The sequence below is a fragment of the Tamandua tetradactyla genome, chromosome X (genome assembly GCF_023851605.1).
Source record: "Tamandua tetradactyla isolate mTamTet1 chromosome X, mTamTet1.pri, whole genome shotgun sequence".
In the NCBI taxonomy this organism is placed as follows: Eukaryota; Metazoa; Chordata; class Mammalia; order Pilosa; family Myrmecophagidae; genus Tamandua; species Tamandua tetradactyla.
Window position 1 is genome coordinate 162,928,875 of NC_135353.1, and position 15,229 is coordinate 162,944,103.

The 15,229-nt window shown below is 38.4% G+C and overlaps 1 long non-coding RNA gene across 1 annotated transcript; it reads left to right on the forward strand.

The window, feature by feature from the left end:
- The first annotated feature begins 204 nt into the window (after positions 1 to 204).
- LOC143670313 (uncharacterized) lies at positions 205 to 14,112 on the forward strand. The gene is made up of 3 exons (XR_013169323.1): positions 205 to 363; positions 13,129 to 13,248; positions 13,819 to 14,112. It is a non-coding gene; the product is annotated as an uncharacterized LOC143670313 (long non-coding RNA).
- The last annotated feature ends 1,117 nt before the right edge of the window (positions 14,113 to 15,229 follow it).

Consider the following 15,229-nt stretch of genomic DNA (forward strand, 5'->3'; position numbering starts at 1 on the left):
AATGTAGAGAGAAAAATGTACCTCTTCACTGTTGATAGAGAAGTAGAATGGTGCAGCCCTTCTGGAGAGCAGTGTGATTGTTCCACAGAAAGCTAAGTATATGGTTGCCACATGATGCTGCAGCCTCATTATTAGGTATGTACTAGTAGGAACTGAAAGCAAGGTCATGAATGGACATTTGCATACTGGTGTTTATGGCAGCAGTATTCACAATTTGCAATGGATGGAGGTGGCCTCAGGTACATCAACTGATGAATGGGAAGGGGAATTGTGGTGTATACATACAATGGAATATTGATGGCTGCAAGAAGGAATGAAGTTGTGAGCCAGGCAACTAGGTGAATGGACTTTGGGGACGTTATGGTGAGTGAAACAGGCCAGAAATGAAAAGACAAATATTGTAAGGCCTCACTAATATGAACTAACTATAATGTGCAAACTCTTGCGAATTGCATTTGGGACCACAGGTTATCAGGGGATAGAACATGTGCAGAGATTAGGCAATCAAGAATTAAGAAGTACAGAATGTTCATAAGGCTTATTGTAAAGGTCCCTAGATTGTAAGCTCTTATAGCAATCACATCTATTCCTGAGCTTTAACTTATTTCTAAATTCTGAGATGCTGAGCTTTTTGTGTAGAACCTGGTCTTTTCCTGGAACTCTGTGTATCTATGTGGCACCTGAGCGTCAGAGTCAGAGTTCTGCAGCTCTGAAAGTCAGTATTACTCCATACAGCAACTGTTAAAGAAGCTGAAAAAGAGATCAGATTTCAATTAGAAACATGAATGAAGCTGATCTAATTAGGACTAAGGTAAATCAAAATACAGGGTAACAAATGATGTTGACGGTGTTTCAAAACTACAACTCCTGTCTGAGACCAAAGGAAGAGATGTATATTTGGTACAAAATTTATATTTTCTGTAGCACACTATCTAATTTAACCTGTATGGCCAGTTTACTCAAACAACATAATTACATGGAACATTGAGTAGAGAATGAGATCTTGTTATTCTGTATAGGTTAATGTAATACCCCCAAAATATCCCAGAGTAGATTGGGCAGGAAAAAAAAATTTACAAAGTCTCCTTGAGGGACTGGGGGAAAATGTAGAAATATTCAACTTCCCCACCTGGGGAATTCCTGATATTCTCACAAGCATTAGGGACTACCAATTTCATAAACCAAGCCCTCGATCTTGGGGCTTGCCTTTAGAAAACTCATTCCTGCAAAGGAGAAGTTAAGCCTACTTATAATAATGCCTAAGCTTCACCCCCAGAGAACCTCTTTTGTTGCTCATTTGGTCTCTCACTCTAAGCCAACTCTATAAATAAACTCACCACTCTCCTCACTATGTGGGACATGACTCCCAGGGGTGTAAATGTCCCTGGTAATGTGGGATATGACTCCCAGGGATGAGCCTGGCCCTGACATTGTAGGATTGAGAAAGCCTTCTAGACCAAAAGGGGGAAAAGAAATGAAACAAAAAGTTTCAGTGGCTAAGATATTTCAAATAGAGTCGTGAAGTCATTGTGGAAGCTATTCTTATGCATTATATAGATATTCCTTTTTAGTTTCTAGTGTATTAGTACAGCTAATAATAGCTAATAACAGTTGACTGTAATAACAGTTTCAACCTGAAACTGTTGACCTGTAACCATGGGATTGTGAAAATCTTATAACTGGCACTCCTTTTATCCATGAGTAATAAAATAGATGAGTAATAAAATAAAAGCAATAAAAAATAGTAATAGGGATGGAATAAGGGATATGGGATGAGTAGATGAGTAGTAAAATAAAAACAAAAAAAATTGTAATAGGGATAGAATAAGGGGTATGGAAAGTTTGGAGTGTTGTTTTTCATTTTTTTTTTTCTCTTGGAGTAATGAAAATGTTCTAAAATTGATTATGGTGATGAATGCACAGCTATATGTTGATACTGTGAGCCATTGATTGTATGCTTTGGTTAGACTACTTGGTGCATGAATATATCTCAATAAAATTGCATTAAAAATACATTTTGAAAATCCTACTTATTCGACAAAGGGTAACAAAATGTGAAGTAGCACAGTATCAGCATAGAACTATTAGGAAAAAATATAAAAGGAACAGTGAAATTTATTAATATGTGAAGAGTCCTAACCTGAGAAATGTTACAACAGAGAAGATCCAATTAACTTAAGAAAAGAATAAAAAAGCAATTGACGTAATCACATCAACAAAGGAGAAATCCAAAATCTCATCAGACAAATGGTGAGACAGTTGGAAGAGATAAAAACAAAGTCGGGAAAACTCAGGGGGTGAAAAACAGAGCAGAAAAAATGAAACCATCCCAGAAATAAAGATAAAATTTTCATAAGAAAAATGGTGGGTATATCCTGCAGAAAACAAAATAAAATGGAAATAAAGACTTAAAAAGGAATTGGGAGAAAATGAGTGATTTACAAGTCAGAAATAGAAGATCCAGCATGGATAACAATTGAAATACTGAAGAAGAAAATGAATGTAATAGAAGAAAGCAACAATTCAAAGATATCATTTTTAAAGCTTTACTAAAATTAAATGTTATAAGTATTAAAGGACTTGAGTGTTCTGCTTGAAAGGGCACAGGGCATACCAGAGAGTTTAGGCAGATGACCCAGAAAGGTCATTGAAAGTTCACTGGACTTCAAATTTAAGAAAGAACTCTTTGGAAAACCAGGGGGAAAAAAAACCCCACATACATGGGGGAAAATTGGGATGGCCTCAGAATTGTCTACAGCCATATTCCACATCAGAAGAAACATTTACAAAATTCCCAAGGCAAAACTGAAAAAAAAAATTTTCAAGTATAAAGCCTTCAAAAAAAAAAAAACCCCACCAGTTTTGGCCATGCAAGAATCAAGGAATATTGAGATATTATCCAATTGACATATACCCAAGTCTATACCCTGAAAATCAAGATGCATCTTCTTTTCAAGCACCCAGGACACCACCACAAAAACTGTATATAAATTAGACCCTCCACAAAATCTAACTATAAATTAAGTTTTAAAATGTATGACCTTGGGGAAGGTGCGAGGATAGTCCAGTGGTAGATTTCTCGCCTGCCATGCAGGAGACTCAGGTTCTATTCCCAGCCTATGCAACTCCCCCCCACCCCCAAATTTTTTTTTCAACAAGTGGTGCTACAATAACAGGATAGTCACATGGAAAAAGAGTGAAATGTGACCCCATCATACAGGATACAAAAAAAAAAAGTATGGCCTCACAATGCAGTTAAACTAGAAAATCCAATAATAGAATCAGAAAAAAAACCAGCAACACCTCACTAACTCCCGGAAATTAAACACGTATTTCCTAAAGAACACTTAGTTAAAAAAAAAAAAGAGGAAATGCAAACAAATTGCAGAATTTTAGAAAATAATGATAACAAAAACACAATCAGAACTTACAGTGTATACTTAAAGTAGTGGTCAGAGGAAATTCAAATTTATATACCTATATTAATAATTTAAAATGTAAATAAATAACTCAAAATTAAGAACAATAAAACATACTGGAGGAAAGCAAAAGGAAGGAAATACATTGAAAGCAGAAGTTAGAGTAGTAGAAAAAGTTGAGTAAGTAGTAGAAATAAACAAATTTGGGGCATTAAGGGGGTGTGTGGAGACAAAAGTGAGGCTAAATCAGATAAAAGTCAGCTAATTTAATCAAGAAAATGAATAAATTTGAAAGCCTAAATGAGATGAACAGCAGTTTAAGAAAATAAAATGTACCAAAACTGACTCCACAAGAGAGATTATAAAGAGTAATTTTCACAGAAGAATTACAGAAAGCTGTGAAGAGCTCCCTATCGAAAGCAAAAGAGGGGGATAAAAACTCAAAGTCAAAATGCTTAATAAAGTATGAGCACACAGAAACTAACATTATCTTAAAATAATAATGCATCACGATTAAATGGGGATTTATTAGAGGAATATAAACATGGTACCATATTAAGATATCTACTGATATGAGAATCTTATGATCAATTTGATAACTTTTGAAACGGCCCTTGACAAAGTTAACCACTATCCTGATTAAAATAAAAGAAATACTCAATAAAAAAGCAATAGACAGATAGTTAAGTAACATGATAACATATTTATCTCAGTCCAAAGCAAGCAACATGTTTAATGAGAAAGCTTTAGACGAATTCCCCATAAAGTCAAAACAAGACCACTGCCAATATTCTTGTGTAATATTGTACTGGTAATGCCAGCAAACACAACTAGGCAAGTGTAATAAATCAGAGGAATAAAAATTGGAAGGAGGAGGTAAAACAGTCATTATTTGCAGGTAATATGACTATACACCTAAAAATCCCAAGAGAATAAAAAATACTACAAATAATAAGGAAATTCAGATAAGTAGGTGGAAACAAATTAATATAAAAATTCAGTGGCTTCTCTCTACACAAATAACTATTTACATGATATAATGGAATAAAAGACAATACGAACAAGAAAGATAAAAGACCTAAGAATAAACTTAATAAGAAATGTGCAGAACCAATGTAAACAAAAGTTAAGAGCACCTCTGGAGGCCCAAAAGAAGGCTTAAACAAATAGAAAAACTCACTACATTGGATATGAAGATGCAACACCATAGAGATGTCAATTCTTTCTAGAAGTAATTCCTAAAGGTCACACAACACCCCTTAAAAGACCAGTGATTCTACTCCTGTCCTCAAAGATGGTCATTCCAAAGTTCATATGGAAAAACAAAGAAACAATGAACCACCGACTTCCCATTCTAACAATATATCATGTTTGCTTACCAGTTTATTTTTCTACAACAGCCTTCATAATTTTGGATAATTCAAGTAAATAAAACTGATTTTTTTTTTTAGCCTGCTGTTTTGCATGGGCAGGCATCAGGAATTGAACCCAGGTCTCTTGGCATGGCAGTTGAGCACTCTGCCACTGAGCCACCGTGGCCTGCCCTACACTGATCTTTTTAAAGCATCTACCTTTATAATATACATTTTTTTAAATTAGATAACTAAAAAATTCTCATGGAAAATATATTTAGAAGGCAAAATTATATTCTGAAGCTTAAGAAAAAACAATAAAGATGCTTTCTCTTCCTTCTGAAAAAGGAAAAGCAATGAGCTCTCTTAAGAATTAAAATATTATAAAGCCTCGGTAATCAAGACCATGTGGTATTAGCTCAGGAGTAGATATATGATCAGTGGAGCACAAGAAAAGGTTTAGCTATAGACCTAAATACAGATGGGTCTTTAGATAAGGTAAAGATGGCATCCCAAATCACCCTAAAGATGGGCTGTTTCAATACATGGTATTAGGACAGTTGTTAGCAGAAATAAACAGTATCATGCCAAATGTAATGAAATGCTAAAACTGGTGGTTCTGCATATCTGGGGGTGTAGGGGCATGTTGGAGTTCTCTGTAGGGTTGTTTTGTTATTTTTGTAACTTTCCTGTAAGTTGGAAAGTATTTCAAAATAATAAGTGAAAAAAATAAATCAAAAAAAGACAAATGCCAGCTGAAATTATACTGCATTAGGTCATTTTTCACCTAAGAGATTGGCAAAAATACAAAAATGTGGTGACCGATTCATTGTGGTAAAGCTACAGGGACACATATGGCCCCTGTGGAAGTATAAATTGGTACAATTCTTCTGAAGGCACATTTGACAGTATCTTTCAAAATCACAAGTGCCCATGCCGTACAACTCAGCAGTTTAACTTCTGAGAGCTGACTCTAGTGATATCCCTGCACATATGCCAAAAGAATGTGTTCAAGGTTATTCGTGGCAGCCGTGTAATAAGCAAAGTACTAGAAAAATGCAAAGGGCCGCCAGTATAGGTTGAGTTAAATAAATTATTCTACATCCCTGCAGTGGAATTCTCTGCAGTTGTAAAAAACAACAGTGAAACAGCTTTATTGAGCTATATTGTGCATACCACAAGGTGTAAACTTTGATGAGCTTCAGTCAATCTGTACAATTGCCCAACCATCACCACAATCCAGTTTTAAGACAAAACCATCCTCCCAGAAAGTTCTCTCATGCTTGAATGCAACCATTGCTTTCCCTCACCCTAGCCCCAGGAAACCACAGATCTGCTTTCTGTTTCAATAGTTTTGCATTTTCTAAGATATATTTTTAAGTGTGATGAGCAAAGATGCAGAAAGTATATTTGGTTAAAGGGGATATATTAATGCTATTATTAATAATCCAACAGTAATTCTCTGAAGTAGGTATTACATTGCCAATTTTACAGATGTGGAAATCTAAGCAAAGAAATGATAAAATCTGCCCAAGGGTTCAGCTCGAAGGAGTGGGAGAGCTGTCGTTCAAACCCAGGACTCTTTCTAAGCCCATCATGCTGAGGGCCGCGTGTAGACTGGGCAACCCCCCATTAGGGCCACCTCAGACCAGGTTCTGCCTTCCTTTCCTTTATTTCCACAATCCCGATGTAGCCTAACTTTCTTCCTGCAAAACTTTATCATTCTGAGAAATGTTTTCCATTTATTCCATGGTGACTCATGATGATATTTCACTATTGATAACTTTGAATGAACCTCCAACTCGCGATTCTAACAACATATCACATATTTGCATACCGGTTTATTTTTCTACAACTGCCTTCCTAATTTTGGGTAGTTCAAGTAAATTAAACTAATCTTTATTAAGCATCTACCTGTACAATACACATTTTTTAAAGATGTAAATATTTAAAAAGTTCTCATGGATAATGTATTTCAAAGGCAAATTTATATTCTGAAAAGCTTAAGAAAAACAGTAAAGGTGCTTCCTGTTCCTCAGATTTCTTTGTTCTTGAAGAAGCTTAACTAATAAATACTTTTTATAAATTCAGAGAAAAAAACATTGTTGGACTCTTTGTCCATTGCCTAAGCCTTAAGCCCAACTATGTATTGTGTTTTAAAGGGCCAGAGAGATTAATAATATTTTATATGAAATGAGTAGATGTAGTGTTCAATAAAGTATAGAATCAATGGGATTGAACTGATTTGGATAAATTAGTTGCAGATCAGATTTTACTTCCATCTCTCCCAGTCTCCCAATATACCACAAATCATATTATCAGTATCAGGAAATGTAGCACTATCCATTACACCACTGGGACACCTGCAGGGTCTAATAAAAATCAGCCAGGTGGCTTACAGTTCATGATGTCCTTGATGGGAAGCCCAGCGCCAGCTCTAGCCAGGTGTGGGTCATTGGCAGTTACTGGTCCATCCTGATTTTGGTGAAATCGGGTTAGAGGTACAATTACGAGAAGAAAAGGAAGTGTCTGTTCGAGCTGATGATGCTAAAACAGATCTGAAGCCCAGCTCGAATACAATTATAACCAGACCACAATCACCCCCCTCCCAATTTCTCTTACCATCCCAGGTTAAATGGGGAGGGGCAGTACCTCCTTTCAAACACAATCATTCCAGCCATCCAGCCATCCAGCCATTGAATGTCCACTGCAATGATACTTGCTATTTATTATGCTTATTTTTAAATAGCCTATATCTTTAAACAAACGAACCCCCAAATAAGTTAAAGGCATTTCCAGTATTTTTCCCCTGCCCTGTGTTTGCTGAGGGAAGGTGCGGGAAAACAGGGCAAAGGAGAATTTTAGAGTTAGATTTACACTCTACTCCCCTCTCCAGGGTAGATCTGAAAGGGGGCTGCAAACACTTGTATACATTTAGCACTTGCCTATCTACCGAAACCTGCAAAAATATATTTACAAACCAGAAACAGCCTCTAGAGGAAACGAGTACAATCAGTCTGCAAAGGTCAGTGAAATCTCACCTAAGTCCAAAAAGATAAATGTTCTTTGGCTATGAATCTGCTGTAGACGATTTATTGAATGTGGCTCAGTTCTATTTCAATAATTAATGTTATGAAATCAATATTTGCATGACAGGGACAAAGCATTAAAATTCCTACCTTCCCACCACCTCCTAATAATGGTGACTAACAAGGAAAATGTGTTGATTTTGACAAGGACTGCAGGGATTGGGGATGCAAGTGAGGAGAAGGAGAAGAGGTAAAATGTGATAGCAAAAAATTAAAAAGGGGAGGGTGTGCTGGTGGGGAGAGAAGAAGGGGAATTTGAGCAGCTACAAGAAGCAGTGGGGTTTGGGGAAAGGAGGGAGTTTCCTGGGGAAGTGGGGGGAGCTTTGCACGCGGTGAGACATGACGGAGCCCGCAGCCCACACATGGCCCTCATGTCCAAATGTCCTCAAGACCTTTAGCAAAGGCCTCCTTTGCTTTTGCAAGACCTCTTGGGGTGATGCTTGTGTTTCTTTGAAATGGCACGCTTGCTGGGGCAAGCCCGAGGGCCAGAACAGGCATATGTGCGAGCCGAGGGACATCGGAGTAAAAAACAAAAAAACCAAAAAACCGAAAAAGGCAGTAAAAGAAGCCCGTTCAAAGCCCATCGCCCAAATCTGCTATTTTGGGCAATCGCTTCTCCAAACAACTTTAATTCCACTCCGCACGTTCAAATCCCCGATTAAATTAAGGGAATGAACACATTAATAAAACGCCAAAAAAAAGAGCATCGTGATTTCTCTGGCAACATATGACATCCCATAGGAAAGAAAATGATGAATTGGGAACATTAGGAATGAATGGAAAACCGGCTATATGGAATTAGTAAGTATGAGGCCACCGTGGACGGCTCCACGCTGAAGTGATTTGATCCAAAGAAACAGCAGCTGTGGAGCCCAGTAAAGAAGGGTGGTTAGCACTCACCTGGCTGCTGCACGATGCATTGTGCTGAGGTAGAAAAAAAAATGCTGACGTGAGGAAAGGGGTTGGTGACAGCTTCACATATCGAAAACGATGTTAACTAAAAAAACGATGGAGCTAGAGAAACGTAATCTGCTCTCAGTAATCTCATCAGCAGCCCTGACCAGTTCTCCGGAGTGGGCAGGCGGGTTCAGTCCTCTTTTCGCTTCTCTTCCCCTTTAGACCTCCCTCCTTGGTGACGTCAACGGTCCCCTCCCTGGAGATGACTCTAAAGTACTTGTAGAGCCTTGACCTCTTTCCTGAGTTCCCAGACCCAGATTTCAACTGTCTTGCTGGGCGCAGCCAGATGGATGAGCGCTGACACCTTGCCATCGGCTGGGCCAAAGGAGGACGCATTGGCCTTTCCCGCTTGGTGAACGAGGGAGCTGAGGGAAGAGGTTAGCCTACCAGTCCCAGGTCACACGGCAGCCAGAAAAGGACAGGGGTGGACTTGAGTCCAGAGCACCTCTTTCCAGATCCCATTCCCTATCTCATAACTCACTCTCACCTCTCACCCCTTTTCATCGCTACCTTCCTAAGGTGGATTTTACCTACCTCTCCCGTGACATACAAAAGTAACCTCAGCTGGCTTCTCCTCCCTCAGTCTTTCTCTTCCTTCTTTTCCTATTCACAGGTCCTCAGACATGGATCCTGAGCTCTGATCACATCACTTCACTTCCAAATACTATAGCAGCCTACCCACTAAGATCATGCCTCTGCTACCAGACTTCCTTGGTTTTGAATCCCAGCTCTACCTCTCACTGGTTATGTGATGCTGGACACTTTTATCTCTCTGCATCTTGAGTTTCTCTATCTGTGAAATGGGAATGGTTACAATGTCACATAACCCCATTAAGAGGAATAAATGAAATCAGTGTGTGTCACGTGGCCCGTGGTCAGTTCTCTACAAGTAAACAGTATGTTCATTTGCTCTGTTTGCCCTCTGTAGCCCTCAACAGTCGGACTCTCATCCACCTTCCAACCACCTCACCGCAAACACAAGGAATTCCTATCAGGTTGACTGTACTTTCCTGCCTCTGTTATTTTTCAGATGTGTCCTCAGATTGGAATGCCCTTCCCAGGTTCCACCACCGGGGTCTAGATGGCAAGTGTGAGCTTGACATGCATAAGCAAACTTGAGTGTCCTCTTCTCCAGGAGGCATCTTGGCTAGAGTTGACCACACCTGCCGATGACCCATGGAGAGCACCGGTTCTGGGTCATGCTTTCTGGCCTGGAATTTCCTGCTTTTACCAACAGTTGTATGACCCTGAATAAGTCAGTTAACCATCTCCATGCCTCAATTTCTTACTCAGATGTAAAACGGGATTATGGTAGCACCAACTTTATAGGGTCTTAACCATCCAATGGGGCTGAATGTGTATAACACTTAGACTAGGATCAGGGTCAGAGCCGCATCAGCAAGGACTGGCCACTGTTGCTCTAACTCTACCTGCTCACTTTCACATCTGGCCCCGTCTTTCAGACCATGGAACCTGGAAGACAAATGCTATTTTGTTTCTTGTCCAGAGCCTTGTACTGTATCTAGTGCCAAGTTGACACTACCAACAACTAAATGTTTGTTGAATGAATGGATGCTAGTCAGCCTGACTAATGTAAAAGGTGGACTATAGTGAATGGGTGGCTTGGGCACGTCAATGTGAACATCTACTCTATTGAATAATCAATTCTGAAAAGTCTAGAAGTCTTGGTAAAATCCAAAGGCAAAAAAAATATCTATTTTGGTAATGAACTATCTTACCAATTAGCTTCTCTTTTGTTTTGTTTTGTTCATTTTTATCTTCCCTACAGGACTGGGGAAGAAAGCAATTCTATAAGAACTTCTCATTCTGATTAATTATTGTGTTCCTGGGCTTCAATTTTAATTTCAAGAGTCATTAAAATATATGAAAAGGGATGTTTAAAAAAATTCCTTCTAGGATTGTTCACTGACTCTAATAGGAGATAGGAGATTTCACAGAACCACATGGAAGAGGCCTAATAACAGTCTAGCAGCCAAAATCAAATAGAGTAGCTTATTAGGAGCTTGAACTTTAGAATCAGGCAGAACTAAGTTTCAATCCTGCATATGCCCCTTGCAAAGTACATGACCTCATGCAACTGAACTGCTCTGTGCCTCAGTTTCTGTAACTGGAAACAGGGATACTAATGTCTGTCTCATAAGACAGCAAAATGCCTGACAAATGGTAAAAACTCAGTAAGTGGCACGTGTTAGTAACAATAACGTGGGAAACAATAATAAAAGTTTGGGAAAACGAAGGTAACTTTCCTTTAGTGTCAGTATTCAAGGCGCACAAGTCCCCATGAATTAGAAGCAATCACAGTTTGGTTTCAAATAGAATTAGTAACTCAGCCATAAAGAAAAAAGGCAAATGAATTAGAATAGGGCAGTATTTCATTATACTTTCTGCCAATGCAGCATTACTTTCTGAGCAATGTTTTAGTTTCATTTCCTAAAATGATGCCAATCTGAGATATTATTTCTTGCCTTGAAGAGGGAGGGGAATACATCGGGAGGCAAATCTTCATGAAGAATAGTCCTAGCCACAGAATTTAAGGTTGAAAGAACTTGAAACATAATGGCTCAAATCCACTCATTTTAGAGAAAAAGAAACTGAATTGAAAAAAACAAATCAAACAGAACACAACAAACCAAAACTTCACTGAGGGCTGGAGGCCTGCAGTTTGTAAAGGAAGCCAAGTTTGCAATTTTTCTGAGCTATGGAGTGAGTTAATTAGCTCTTGTTCCATCATGCTGACAGCAGAAAGGGCTGGTCAGCTCACCTGTCATGATTTGAATATCATTTATCTTTAGTGCAGTAGTGGAAAAGTAAAGAACTGGAAACTTACATTGAAATAGATCATTTAGGGAGGCCATTGGTTTACACACATTTTTAAGATGTGGAGCAATTGGTACTGGCAAGAAAGGTTTGGGGTCCATTGAAATGCAGTATTGATGTTAAAATCAAACACACACATTTAACACATAAAATAAGAGCAACTCTGAAGAGAGAAACTGTGCCTTACCTGAGAGAAATGTGCCTTACTAAAATGGAGGATGCTGGATGGCTCAACACAGAGACTGCCTGTCAGTTCTGATCCTTAGCTAAAATCCCAAGGTTTTCCAGAAAATCCATAAACACTGAAATGGTTTTCTTTGATAGCCCTAGTTGGCATAATAAACAGCAAAATGCCCAAACTGACTTGCCAGCCAACATCCAAAATACGTTAACTGAAATTCACTTTTCCAGACTGACTTTTTTCCTCTCTCCTTGTTCACATAGATCCAGTTTTTGTCTTCTTTATTATTTAACAGTCTATCTACCATTTTCCTTATAACTAAATGTGTGTGCAGATAATTAAAGTCTCTCAAAAAAATTTTGAGTCTTAAAATGCTATATTCAGTTTCACTGGAACACATGACGTCTGATTTACGAGATGGTTAATAAACTTTATGACACAATCAAATTATCTTGGGATAACATGGTTGTGATTAGCCTATGCGATATTTGGCAATCTGAGAACCCAACCCTTCCCTGGGTGTCACTAATAGGAAGCAGTATATCATCTAGAACAACTCTGGAATTAATACTTGGACTAACATCCCATTTGAAATGGACTGACTTGAGTGTAACACAGATTTCTCCTGTGGTATGTACATCAGCAAGGAGTTGGGCAGGCTATGTCTGATCTCATACTCCATATGCTCCCAGGAATGCTGGGAAATTTAATTATGCCAGAAATTAATGAGCTTGAGAATGGCGGACTTCTGTGCAGACACAGGTTTAACTGAGGTTAGCCAGGACTGGTGAGAATGTCCTCAATGGGGTTAAAGGATGAAAAGCCAAGAAGATGCACATATGTACCATTGACATGTAGAGGCAAGAACAAAGTAAAATCAAAATGAAATTTCATGCAATCTAACATGGTCCATTTGTAGAAGTTTGAGATCTATAAATAAGTATATAGACCCTGTCCAAATATGAAGGAAGTACCTTAGAACTTTCAAAAACCATGATTTGGGATTCAGTAGAACAATCCCTTGTCTGAATTGAAAGTATATGGAACTTTCAAAATATCCTTAGAAGAGCACTTCACTAAAATACAGATGAACTATTAATTCCCTGGTCACAGATGGATGTTCAGCCCGCTCTCTACCATTCTCTTGCTTCTCTCCTAAATTGTAACTCTTAATTATTAATTCCCACCTCTCCCAAATCACCTTCCTTCCTGCAACCCTTCTTCAAAATGCTTTAGCTCCAACTCAACAACTCTTTGACATGTAAGGGACTTTCTATGTGCTCTCTTCTCAGACCCAAATGTCCGTTCCTGTACTCACAACCAGTGAACTCCTCCTTACCCTTCAAGATCCAACCTGGAGCAGTGGCAAGATGAACACTGGAGTGAAGAACAATTTTGAAATCCTTGCCCTGGTACAAGCTGTTCTACTTCTGGAAGTCTCTGTTCCCTTATTTTAAAAAGGCAATAATGACGTTACCCAATAATTGTTGTAAAACTTAAATGCTGCACTAAGTGCCTGGCAAAAGGTCCTCGAGCTAGTATGTATTCTACAACTGTGACTTCCCTTCTCTCTAACATTCTCTTGCTTCTCCCACGTAAATTGGGGCTTGACTTACTTGGGTCACCTTAGGCAACTGTTCCTGAATTTCTACACTTATAATTGTTTCTAATATGTATCACATTGTAGTTTCTTAAAAATGTCTCCCCCATTAGTGTGTGAATTCTTCCCTATAAAATTCTGATCCATCTTTATATTGTAGCACACCAAACACACACCGATTAACACATAGTAGGAGTTCAATCAAAGCCCACAATGGGCATCCATAAAGGTTTACTGAATGAAGGGATGGATGGATGGATGGATGAATGAATGAATGATGTGAATGGATTTGTTTCCATTTATAAGCCAGAGGCAAATTCCTACAGATAATATAATATCCCTTCCTCCCTTTAAAACTGCTTTTCCTTTTCCTTTTCTACAGGAGTATGTGCTGACCAGTACAGGTATCTACAACTGGCCACATTTCTGTATGAACACGTGTATGCCTAGAGCATTTTATAAGGACTATGTTTTCCTTTCTGTTTCTCAGTCAAATCAAGCTGAATTCAAAATGAAATATTTCTTTGCAAAGGATATTTCACCATGAACATGGAACCTGACAATCAGAAATTAACAGTAAAACAACATAACCATAGAAAGAGCTATTATTTTACAAATCACTTTTTTAATGGTCAAATCTTTCTCAGGGTTCATTCTGAAAAGCCGCAGTTGACCTCATGACCCACTCTGAATGGAGGGTATGAATCACCGCTGCAAAACATCTACACTATCATTAAACTTCAAGAGAGACTTGCTTGTCAAAATACCCATTAAAGAAAAAAAATAGTCTCTGACAGTTTCCTTACCGTATATAATCAGGACACTTCATAATAATGTACTTCATTACTTTAAACCCATATCCCAAACAAATTTCATAAACTAGACACTTAAAAATATTGAACAGGCTGCTGCTAGAGTATATGTGCATTCCTTATAAATCTGAACTGTACTTTTCCTAGTCAGGTCCATACAATCTCTCTCTGGCTCTTCAATTAACAATTCTAAATAGCCCAATATTCTTGAACAATGGCAGTAATGATAATTTTTATCTTGCTTTCGCAATTAAAAAGATATTGAGCTAATAAATAAACATAACAGAAAAGGCTCTTAATGAATACTTGCCTACAAAGAGATCATCTTTAGTTTTAGCATTAATCATGAGGCAAGACATGTGTACTGTATGGATTTAATGATAATTTTTGGTTTTCCATGTTTGAATTCCTAAAATTGCCTCCTTGTTGGTCAAAGTATCAACAGGTTTTCACCCCTTCAAGTCTGGTGTGTACATCCTAAGGCAATGGAGTTTGTAAAACTCTGCTTTCTCTATTTACCTCCCCACCACCCCCATCCTATCACACAAAACTGTACTAGTTTTCAGACATTCAGTTCCACATAAGGGCAGCAGTGTACTTCCCGTTACCTCACAATCTAAACCTGCTACTCTGCCCGATTATTTATCTTCTTGGTTGACACCACTAATATTTCTCATCAAAAGTTTTGAGCCATCGTACATACTGCTCAACCTTCTTGATCCCCCTTTTCCTCTCCTTGCAGCACAAGAGAAAAAGCATGGCTTTGAAGTTCGATATTTTTCCTGTACCAGCTGTGTGACCTTTCAGGCTCAGCATGGGAACAGCTCAATCCAAAACGTAGTTTTGAAAAGTTCAAAAATGATGTTATATGGAAAGATCCCCTCATCCTTCCTCCCAAGATAGGCCTGTTGCAGTGCTCAGTTCTCTAGGCAGTACCTGTGATGCTCACCAGTGTGTTTCAGCCATGTTTCAATCAGGTGT